Raw genomic sequence first — 10,237 nt, forward strand, 5'->3', positions numbered from 1 at the left:
GCACTGTCACTAGAAGCACCCACTGGGTCACTGAAGGTTGCATTCTGCAAAGCAAGGATTCCAGAGTGGGGGAAGCCACTGCACTGGAATTCCCCTAAAACAAGCCAGGGTGAGCAACGCTAAGGAAAAAAGGACCCTCCCACGTAGGTGAGTTTGCTCTACCATCCTCTGCCAGCTGGACAGGGATCCCAGAGCCTTGGGGTGGGCTTAGTAAGAACGGCCCGGAGCAACCATAGTCAAATTTCCTGTCCATCATCTCCCTCAGGATGCAACTTGTTGCTCTCAGACGGCTGCCACCCTGTCATAGTGGGATAACGCACTAGCATAGTAAATAAAGACCTCCAACCTTTATATTGAAACCCAGGACGAAAGATAGATAAATAAATAAGCAAACAAATAAATAAGCAAACGAACGAATGAATGAATGAATGAATGAATGAATGAATGAATGAATGAATGAATGAAATATTAGCCAAGAAACGAGGTGTGGTGGAAACGGACATGTTATGCAGTATGAGTAATAACCACAGGGTGTCGCTGTTGCTCCAAACACATTTTACAAGATGCATCCTAGAACTCACACAAAGCACAACTAGATAGATGCAAGATTCCATGTGTCACACTCACAATATCATGTATAATTTTTAAAAAGATGCGATGTGGCCCTCCTCTCTGCCTTGGTTCCCTGGAAGGACCAGCAGTCCATGTCACAGATGGGGAAGCTAAGGGTATCCGTGCTTGCCTGCTGCTGCTGTTGTTCAGGGAAGAACAAGGGTGGCCTGTACTTATCCCGAGATACAGAATGACTGGATGCGATAAAGGACCTAGGTAGCAGTGGCGGTCCCAGACCCAGCAGTGGCCATTTCAGGACACTGAAACAGCTCTCAACTCGGTGCTATCAAAGACAAAGTCGATTTTCTTGTCACTGCTTCCTAGCCCATACCTGTAAAAACTCTAGAAGTGCATTACATAAGAAAACACAAAGAAACAGATAAGTGGATCACAATTGCCAACCTCTTTTAGCACTTGGGCCCTTCTCTGGTAAGATTAGAACCCTCGAAAAACAGCACACCGCTTGGGCCTCTTGGATTCCTGCACCAGGTCATGGCAGTGAGAAGTGTACACACATTCACGGTGGCTGAGCTCCGTCTCTATTTGCCCCAGCAGATCCTGTATTGGCTGTATCTCGTTGTCCCCAGGAGCCCAGCCCCTGTGGATGGCAGCTGTGGGTTCCCCTAGCTGTTGGCTGGTGATGGAGCTCAGCCACTGGAGATTGATTGGCTGGCGGGGGGGGGGGGGGGGGGGGGGGGGGGGGGGGGATGAAGCCAGAGCGTTTAACTACCTAGACTTTCCATCAGGTTGCTGTGGTGGCTGGCAGGTGGGGAGCAGATGGGGAGCAGATCCTTAGGCTAGACTATGGTTAGACAACTCCTTCCCTCGTCCTGGAGCTCAGGGAGGTTAATGCCTTTTGCGGCTGTTAATCCTGGGTGCTTGTGCCTCCTTGCTGGTTCCTGTTAACTCGAACTGCACTGCATAACTAGTTTCTGCATTATAACCAGGTTACCTCGTCGCCTCAGAAACCAACCTCTGGAAATGTCTGTGAGGGTGTCTCTAAGGACTTTAGCTCAGGTGGGAAAACTCACCCTGAAAGTGAGCAGCACTATTCCGTGCTGAATAAAAGGAGAGGAAGCAGGACACCGGCATTCTTCTCTCTTTCTCCTCACAGCATGGTAGGCCAGATCTCCGTGGGAGGAGGGACTCCTGGGTCCTCAACACCAATAAGCAGCCAAGTGCACCAAGCCCAGTCAAGGCTGCCCACTGCCAGCTCTGCCCTGTGGCAGGATGGTCTTCTCTGATGTGGAATCTCTCACAGGAGTGAATCAAAAGTCTGTTGAAGACAGACCGTGAGCCAATCAGAGTGGACCTTGAGCCAGCCCGGGTTGTCCTTGGCATCTTACAGCCATTGTCATTCTGTATTCTGGGAGTGACTATGTGGATGCTTAGGAAGTCAGTTATGGCTTGAGGGGGGTGGGGGCTACAGGCAACAAGAACCCAAAGTATACATTTATTCCTCCAAGTAAGTACAAAGTCCTGTTTGAAGCGTTTAGATGCAGGGTACCAATGCCCCGATCCCCACTATCTCTCAAACATATTCCATTGTCTTCCCATTGTTGGGATAAGAGGGCACCAACGACTCCAGGGCTGTGTCCTATCTGTGTAGAAGCAAAGTATAATGAGAGTCCTCTTTCTCAGCGGGGATTGGTGAAATAGCCAGGCATCTCATGTCTAAGGTCCTGGGCCTGGGCCACATGCCCTCTCTAGGCCAGGAGTTTGGAGACAGGATTGGGGACAGGATTGAGTGAACGGGAGCAGAGCAGGGAAGCATCCTTTCCCGAGCAAGCCTCCTCCTACCCAAGCCCCACTCTCAGCTTCATCAAGGGCCGATGGTTCCCATACATGCCAAGAGCAGGCAAGCTCTCCTCCCCAGCCTCTACTTGTGCCGTGTCTGGGCTTTCTCTAAGGCACATGTCCCTCCAGCCTTTACAGGTGCGGTCGGAGTCCATGTGTGTGGAGGGATCCCTCCACCAACAGGGACCCAGGGTTGGTAGGCAGTGCCCCAACCTCTTATGCTTTGAAGACACATGCCCAGTGGCTTCTCACAGGGTCTGTAACTAAGATACTTTTCCAAAAGGAAGGGACAACACTTGCTTTGCAGACACAGCAGCCTTTGTTATACGTGCATGCTCCCCAGAGGAGGCAAGGAAAGAGCACACAGGGAACGTGGGTGACTCGTTCTCTGACTGACTTGAATCTTCATCACTCCATGCGATGCTCCCAGCAAGTCTCCAAAACAAATATTGGCTCTATCGCTACACATAACGTAAAAATATATGCCTATCATCAAAGAGGGTAGGTAGCAGAGGCAACATTATGTAGCTGGTCAACTGAAAAGCCTGGTGAATGGAGATGGAGGGATGGACCGTTCAAGGACCAAGAGCAATAATAACCTGTGTTAGAAGTGGGCCAGACTTCTGGTTGCAGAATCAGGTCAGGCATCCTCCTAGTGTGTCAACGGTGGTACTTGGGAAGCCATAGGAGGCAAAGGTAAGTTAAGGAAGCCATGGTGGGGAGTCTGTTCTGGGCCAGCCAGTGATCTATAGACATAAAGGGGGACTTTCTAAAAGTTAATTTTGAATGTTTTTATTATTTTATTTTATGTGTTTGGGTGTTTTGCCTGCACCTATGTCTTTTTATCACAGTATGTTCAGTATCCATGGAGGCCAGAAGGGGACACCAAGGCCCTGCAATTGCAGTTATGGAGAGTTTTGAGCCATCATGTGGGTGCTGGGAATCACTCCAGGGTCCTCTGGAAGAGCAGCCATCTCTCCAGATGAAGGACTTTCTACCACAGTTATGGCAGATGATCTCATGCATGCCAACTGCCATTCCATCTCACCTTTCCAGTCCCCACTTTTCTGCCTGGGGCTCTCTCTAAAGCAAAAGAGTTTTTCAGCCATTGCGTGTGCAGTACAGAACTGTAAGCGTTCATGTCCCTGGCCAGGAATCCAGTACCAACCAGGGGCAGGAGTTTGTGGGCAGGGCCTCAACCTTTTACATCTCAGAGGCATATCTATGCGGTTTCCCATGGGGTCTGCAACAGACCTGAGTACCGTTCAATAGCACTCTTGGCTGGCTTCTTCTCTTGCCCCCTTACACAGCTTTATTCTCCCAAGCAGATGAGTTCAAATGCCCCTTTTTACGAGTTTCTGGTTCTACCCCTGGTTCAATCAGGCCTCTGGCTTCTTCCAGTCCGTATGGGTAGACCAGATTACTAAGACAGGGGCATGGGTGAGGAGACAGAAAACGAAATTAAAACAAATACAACCAAGGAGAAGAGGGGCAGCTAAGCTTCTGAAACATTAATGTGGATTATATGTAAGACTAAATCGGAACAGCAGCAGGCAAGGAAGGCGTAAGGAGGCTGTTTCAATAATCCAGATGATTGATAATGAGGGTCAGGCGGCATTCAGGGTGGACAGATGGCTGTGGTGCGGAGCATCTGTAACTGGCAAGACTGGCAGCTAGTTAGACGTAAGAGTAAGGGAGAAAGAGGGGTTACAAATGGCTATGAGGTGTCACTAGGCATATGAGACAGGTACTGAAGGACACTGAGATAGGGGCAGGGTAGCCAAGTACTCTCTGCTCCCCTAACCAAATACACTGCTCTACACCCTCAGATAACATGTGTTTGGACACTCTTTTGTTCTGCATAGCGAAGCATGGTTATTTATGAAGGATTAACTTCTGGTAGAGTTGAATTGATCTCAACCTAAATTTACATGATTGCCTGTAGCTAGAGTTTTCCTGCCTTGCCCACAGCCAGGACAAATCTTTGTCACCTGTCAGTCCCACAGCCACTCAGACCCAACCAAGTAAACACAGAGACTTATACTGCTTACAAACTGTATGGCCGTGGCAGGCTTCTTGCTAACTGTTCTTACAGCTTAAATTAATCCATTTCCATAAATCTATACCCTGCCACGTGGCTCGTGGCTTACCAGTACTTTACATCTTCCCTGTCCTAGTGGTGGCTCCAGGCAGTGACCCCTTCTGCCTTCCTGTTCTTTTATTTCTCCTCTGTTAGTCCTGCCTATACTTCCTGCCTAGCCATGGCCAATCAGGTTTTATTCATTGACCAATCAGAGCAACTTGACATATAGACCATCCCACAGCACAGCAAAGTGCAGACCATCTCAAACACCTGCACTCAGGCCCATGGTCCTAATCATCCTCTATGCAGACCTGCTGGAGGATGTAAAGCCACGAGGAACCCAAGAACGGGCTCCCACAGGACATACAGAACATCCCACAACAATCGCCCGTGAAGCCAAGTGTTAACAAAGTCAATGATGAGATAATTTGGTGGAAACAGAAGATCATGTCCAATTTAGATATAGACAAATTAATGACTATAAATCCCTATGAATAGCCCTAAATTAAAATGTTCAAACTTAAAGAAACAGAGAGCAAATTTAGAGCATTTAAAATTCAGAAATGAGCAAATTGACTGAATGTACTATTTAAGCAGAAACATGTGTGTGATGAAACTCCAAGGAAAAGCAGGGGAGGGGTTAGGAGGGGCCCATAGCAATCCCGGGAGTGGTCAGGGGTGGAGATCTGACCTGGGGGAGGCACAGAGGCTCCAGATGTGCTGATGAGGTTGGTACTTTTTAAGCTTAGCAACAGGTTCATGACTGAGGCTTACTCGTTCCTTCAAATATGATTTACACTCATGTTTATCAACTATTTTATTAACATTCACAAATTGAAAATGACAACAGTCTTGCTTACTGCTTATGCACACAGCTTCTGTGTTCACGCTTTCGGTCTACCACAGCTGCATCTCCCTAAACATCAAAGAGACAGACCTTAGAGCCCACTGATGGGCTGGAATCTAAGAGAAGTTAAGCAATGGCTCAGATTAAAAGCACTGACTTCTCTTCCAGGGAACCTGGGTTCAATTCCCAGCACCCACATGGTGGATCATAACTGTCCATAACTCAGTCCTGAGGGATCCAACACCATCTTCTGGCCTCCATAGGTGCCAGGCTCACATGCTGGGGAAAGAATCGTATATGTAAGATAAAATAAAAATAATTTAAAAGAACCTTCTCAAGGCTGAAGCCTCTGGTTCTCCCCTCAATTTCAAAGTTTTATGGGGTGGTGGTCAGAACCGCTTCTCCACAATTGATGGAATGTTGATAAAAATGAGGACAAAGCTAGGATTTCTTTCTGGCATTGTTTGGAGGATAAATGGATGCTTTGTGCAGATAAGGACACCGGGCTGAGCCTCCAGGCCTTCTGTATCTGTCATTCTCTTATCACCCTGCAAGTGGGAGGCCTCTCCTGAAGGAGCCACACAGGAGCCAAGCAGATAAGGATGAGAAGGAAGAGCTCTAAGCACGTGAACCAGTGATGGCGACGGGTGCTCTTTGACATCCCACTCATTTCCACCGCCTGTCTCTGCTATCTTGTTAAATCGGGTTCTGGGGGGAATGAATCCCAGCAGATTAGCAAAAAGGGCCTAAAGGAAGAGAGAAAGCAGTGAGCTGAAACTTAGAACTTCCCTAAGCATAACTTTAATTATAGAATCATTTCATTTTTAATAGCACTGAGTGAATGAGTACCAATGATCTCAGAAGTGTCCCCAAGAGCATGGTGGTCTTCACATGCCTTCAGGAGGGCATCTTAATTTTATTGTCAGGTTATCATCAACATTCCTATTTCCCTTTCGCTCCTTTTAATTTTCAAAATCATTTTGTTTGGGTCTTAGTTTCAGGTATGTTTTGTTTCCTTTGAAACAGTACCTCACTCACTATGTAGCCCAGGCTGTCTTGGTTGTGGAACTCATGATCCTCTTGCCTTTTCCCCAAGTTCTGGGATTATGGGAATGAGTTACTATAATTATTATTAAAAGTCCCATATAGAAAATATTTTAAAAGAAATCCCAATCATATACTACTACTTCTCATGGGTACTGTTATAGTTTTTCGTTGTTGTTGTTGTTTTTACGCTGCTACATCAGTAGGTGTTCCACTCTTTTCTGAGTTGCACGCTACACCAGACTGCCGTACACCGTGTTTTCTGTGTGCACACATAGCCATCTGCTTCTTTCTTCTGGAATAGTTGACGTGCGAACAATTCCTTAAAATGTTTTTTAAAGGTTCGCATCAGAACACAAAGGGAAGTAATAAAGCAGGAAGCTGAAAGGTGGTAGGGGCAGTTCTTCATCTAATCTCTCGACTCACAGTCCCAGGCCCCTAGAGCTATCTGCAGCGTTTTGTAAATGTTTCGGTTCAAGCACAGACACACATGTGGAAAAGCGCACAGATCAAAATGGGGAACCAGTGGGTTTTCCCAGGGGGACGACCTTGTAATCAGCACCCAGACCAAAGAGCCTGGATCAAAATGAGCTCATGCTTCACCTGTTTCCTCTATTCGTCTTTAGAGAGTGAAATTTGCTGTTTCACATCGGAAAGTAAAACACAGTATAAAATGTCCAAGTGTCACTAGCCCAAAGCATGACCAGCATCCATCCCAGCCACACCACCGCCCGCTTCTTGACTCTCTCAGAGGCAGGTGCTTTTGATTCAGCAGCTTCTTTAGACATTGGTGTGGCGGTATTGTGTTCCCCAAAATATTGCACAACCTAATAAACTTATCTGGGGTCAGAGACAGAACAGCCACTAGATACAAAGGCTAGAAAATGGTGGCACTCACACCTTTAATCCTAGCACTCCAGAGGTATAAATCCCTCTGGATCTCTGTGAGTTCAAGGCCACATTGGAAATGGCCAGGCATGGTGACATACGCCTTTAATCCCAGAAAGTGAGCCTTTAATCCCAGAGAGTGGTGGTAGAAAGCAGAAAGATATATAAGGCGTGAGGACCAGGAACAAGAAGCATTTGGCTGGTTAAGCTTTTAGCTGGTTAAGCTTCAGGCTTTTGAGCAGCAGTTCAGCTGAGAGCCATTGGGATGAGGACTCAGAGGCCTCCAGTCTGAAGAAACAGAATCAGCTGAGGAACTGGTGAGGCGAGGTAGCTGTGGCTTGTTCTGGTTCTCTGATCTTCCAGTTCACCCCAATAACTGGTCTCAGGTTTGATTTTTATTAATAAGACTCTTTAAAATTCATGCTACACATTGGATTCTCACTACTGCGTAGACCCTGTCTAGATCTGCATTTTGAATTGTGTGGATATGCCAGATGCCATTTATAGAATAATATCTGCTTAAAAAGCAAAGTGAACCACCCATTGTCACTGAGACAGTGCTGCAATAATGAAAAGGAGACACCGGAATAAAACAGAGAGTCTAAAAATAGGCCTCCATAAGATGGTCAATCACCTTGAGAAAGGGGCAAAAATAACTCAACGGAGGAAGGATGGTCTCCGCTATTAAAAAAAAAAAAAAAAAAAAAAAAAAAAAAAAAAAAAAACCTGCCAGAATATTTGAGCTCTATGTGGGGAAGAGTATCAATCTAAATCTCACATCATACAAAATTAGTTCAAAGGAGATTGTCTTAGTTAGCCTTGTGCTGCTGTAACAAATTCGATGACCAAAAGCAACTTGGGGAAAAGGGTTTATTCTGCCTTACAGCTTGTAGTTCATGATCCAAGTGTAAGTCAGGGCAGGAGCCTGGAGGCAGGAGCTGCTGCAGAGGCCATGGAGGAGTGCTGCTTACAGGCTCACTCCTCCTGGTTTGCTCCAGTTTGCTTTCTTATACAACTCAGGACCACCAACCCAGGGTTGGCACTGCCCACTTGAGCTGGGCTGTCCCATATTGATTATCAATCAAGAAAATGCCCACAGGCTTGTCCACAGGCCAATCTGGTGAGGTCATTTTCTTAATTGAGACTTTCTGTTTCCAGTGTCAATGTTTACATTGAGTTGCCATAAAACTAGCCAGCACAAGGATCATAGACCTAAATGTAAAAGATAAAAACTATAAAATGTTGAGTTTGAAGAAAATTGGTGGGACCTCCTGGGATTAGACACAAGCAAAGAAAAGAGCAATGTGTGTGTGTGTGTGTGTGTGTGTGTGTGTGTGTGTGTATACACATACTTAGGATAAATCAGAGTTTATCAAACTCTAAAATATTTGCTCTCTGAATGACATTTTAAGGAAATAAATGATAATTAATAGGCTAAGCAAAACTATTTCCAAGCCACACATCCCACAAAGTAATAGAACCTATAAGGAGCCCTCAAAATTCAGGGGTGGGCTAGAGATATGACTCAGTGGTTAAGAGCATATAGTGTTCTTCCAGATGATCCAAGTTCGATTACTGGAGCTGGAGTTACACCCAGGTAGCTCTGAGCTACCTGATGTGGGTATTCTGGTCTCCCTAGGCACCAACCAGCACTCATATGCATGGACACAGGCACACACAGAGAGAGAGACAGACACAATTAAAAATGAAAATAAATCTTTAAAAAAAATTAACAACTCACTGGTAAGAAAACAAACTAATTTAACGGGACTCAAACAGCTATTTTGTCAGAGTACAAATGGGGGCAAATGATAGAGAAAGTTGCTTGTAGTCATTGGTTACTACAGAAATGCAAATGAAAATAAAAGGCATCACACATCTACTAGAACGTCTAAAGTAAGCAATGCTGTGAATAGCAAGTGCTGAGAGAGACCAAACAGCTATAATTCTCCGAGGTTACAACAGGAAACAAACCGGTCACCATTCCGGGAAATGGTGTGCTAGCTTCATGAGAAGGAATGACTGTACCACATGATCTGACAAGCTCTCACATGGGATGCTGACCCTAAAGGATAAAACCTTTATAAAGCCTGCACACACATGTTTAATGGCAGTTTGAGTTAGAATCACCAGCCCAAACCTCCATGAGGGGTAAATTATTGAACTGGACCGATACAGTGATGTACTGCCCAGCAATGAAAAGGATCCAGCTATTCACACATAGCAACAGCCTGAATGATTCTCAAAGGCATCACACTGAGTGTGTGTGTGGGGGGGAGCCAGTCTTCAAAAGTCACATACTATATGAATCTACTTATGTGATGATGTCAGACGAAACAATGGAGAAGACACCAGGGGCTAGGGAGCATGGGGGAGATGGAAGGCTATGTCGGAGAGCATAAGAAAGATTTAGGGTGGTGGGTTACTTTGTATTCACTTTATAGTGGTGATTATGCAAATCTATACATGCCATTGAAATTCACACACACACACACACACACACACAGAGAGAGAGAGAGAGAGAGAGAGAGAGAGAGAGAGAGAGAGAGAGTTGATTTTGCCGCATAATAATTCTTAAATGTAAAAAATGAACCCAAAGCCTGGGGGTATAGCTCAGTTGTAGAGTATTTGCCTGCCGTCTGCAAGATCTGAGGCTTAATCAGCATCACCACTTCAAAAAAAATAAGTAATCCCAGGCTTACCTAATGAATAACTATCATAAGTAACATCAGTGTGATCAGGTTTTTTACGTGACTCAAATATTACATTAAATCTAAGACTTTAAAAGTATCTTGGGGAGAAAAATACCTAGTTTTCTAGAATACCATGTTAAGATACAGTCTTAGTTAATTTCCTATTGCTGTAATAAAACACCATGGCCAAGGCAACTTACAAAAGGAAAGGCTTTGTTTGGACTTAAGGTTCCAGCGGGTAAGAGTTCATCGCTATCATGGAAGGGAAGTATG

The sequence above is a fragment of the Peromyscus leucopus genome, chromosome 8b (assembly GCF_004664715.2).
Source record: "Peromyscus leucopus breed LL Stock chromosome 8b, UCI_PerLeu_2.1, whole genome shotgun sequence".
Lineage (NCBI taxonomy): Eukaryota > Metazoa > Chordata > Mammalia > Rodentia > Cricetidae > Peromyscus > Peromyscus leucopus.